This window comes from Borostomias antarcticus (genome assembly GCF_949987555.1).
Source record: "Borostomias antarcticus genome assembly, chromosome: 30".
Taxonomy (NCBI): Eukaryota; Metazoa; Chordata; class Actinopteri; order Stomiiformes; family Stomiidae; genus Borostomias; species Borostomias antarcticus.
Window position 1 is genome coordinate 578 of NC_140263.1, and position 1923 is coordinate 2500.

Here is a 1923-nt window from a genome sequence, read left to right on the forward strand (position 1 = left end):
CCTCCCTCTCTATCCTTCTCTCTTCCTCTCCCCCTCCCTCTCCCCCCCCCTCTCCCCCCCTCCCTCTCTATCCTTCTCTCTTCCTCTCCCCCTCCCTCTCCGCCCCCCCCTCTTCCCCCCTCCCTCTCTATCCTTCTCTCTTCCTCTCCCCCTCCCTCTCCGCCCCCCCTCTTCCCCCCTCCCTCCCTGCCCTTCTCTCTTCCTCTCCCCCTCCCTCTCCCCCCCCCCTCTTCCCCCCTCCCTCCCTGCCCTTCTCTCTTCCTCTCCCCCTCCCTCTCCCCCCCCCCTCTTCCCCCCTCCCTCCCTGCCCTTCTCTCTTCCTCTCCCCCTCCCTCTCCCCCCCCCCCTCTTCCCCCCTCCCTCCCTGCCCTTCTCTCTTCCTCTCCCCCTCCCTCTCCCCCCCCCCCTCTTCCCCCCTCCCTCCCTGCCCTTCTCTCTTCCTCTCCCCCTCCCTCTCCCCCCCCCCCTCTTCCCCCCTCCCTCCCTGCCCTTCTCTCTTCCTCTCCCCCTCCCTCTCCGCCCCCCCCTCTTCCCCCCTCCCTCTCTATCCTTCTCTCTTCCTCTCCCCCTCCCTCTCCGCCCCCCCCTCTTCCCCCCTCCCTCCCTGCCCTTCTCTCTTCCTCTCCCTCTCCCTCTCCCCCCCCCCCTCTTCCCCCCTCCCTCTCTATCCTTCTCTCTTCCTCTCCCCCTCCCTCTCCCCCCCCCCCTCTTCCCCCCTCCCTCCCTGCCCTTCTCTCTTCCTCTCCCCCTCCCTCTCCCCCCCCCCCTCTTCCCCCCTCCCTCCCTGCCCTTCTCTCTTCCTCTCCCCCTCCCTCTCCGCCCCCCCCTCTTCCCCCCTCCCTCCCTGCCCTTCTCTCTTCCTCTCCCCCTCCCTCTCCGCCCCCCCCCTCTTCCCCCCTCCCTCCCTGCCCTTCTCTCTTCCTCTCCCCCTCCTCCAGCATAATCTCTTATTAGATGGTCAGACGTGTAACTCTCCCTCCCTGTAAGGTGTTCACTCCCTTCCTCCCTCTTCCTCCCTCTCTCTCTCCCTCCCTCCCTCTTCCTCCCTCCATCTCTCTCCCTCCCTCCCTCTTTCTCTCTTCCTCCCTCTCTCTCTCCCTCCCTCTCTCTCTCCCTCCCTCCCCTCTCTCTTCCTCCCTCCATCTCTCTCCCTCCCTCCCTCTTTCTCTCTTCCTCCCTCTCTCTCTCCCTCCCTCTCTCTCTCCCTCCCTCCCCTCTCTCTTCCTCCCTCCATCTCTCTCCCTCCCTCCCTCCCTCTCTCTCTCTCCCTCCCTTCCTCTTTCTCTCTTCCTCCCTCTCTCTCTCCCTCCCTCCCCTCTCTCTTCCTCCCTCCATCTCTCTCCCTCCCTCCCTCCCTCTCTCTCTCTCCCTCCCTCCCTCTTTCTCTCTTCCTCCCTCTCTCTCTCCCTCCCTCCCCTCTCTCTTCCTCCCTCCATCTCTCTCTCTCCCTCCCTCCCTCCCTCTCTCTCTCCCTCCATCTCTCGCTCTCTCTTCCTCCCTCTCTCTCTCCCTCCCTCCCTCCCCTCTCTCTTCCTCCCTCCATCTCTCTCCCTCCCTCTCTCTCTCCCTCCATCTCTCGCTCTCTCTTCCTCCCTCTCTCTCTCCCTCCCTCCCTCTCTCTCTCCCTCCCCTCTCTCTTCCTCCCTCCCTCTCTCTCTCCCTCCATCTCTCTCCCTCCCTCCTTCTCTCCCTCCATGCTTGTCATAGCTGTCTCAGGGCCTGGGAGCTGCGTGCCGCCTGTCTGTCTGCTTACCTGTCTGTCTGCTTACCTGTCTGTCTGCTAACCTGTCTGTCTGCTTACCTGTCTGTCTGCTTACCTGTCTGTCTGCTAACCTGTCTGTCTGCTTACCTGTCTGTCTGCTTACCTGTCTGTCTGCTTACCTGTCTGTCTGCTTACCTGTCTGTCTGCTTACCTGTCTGTCT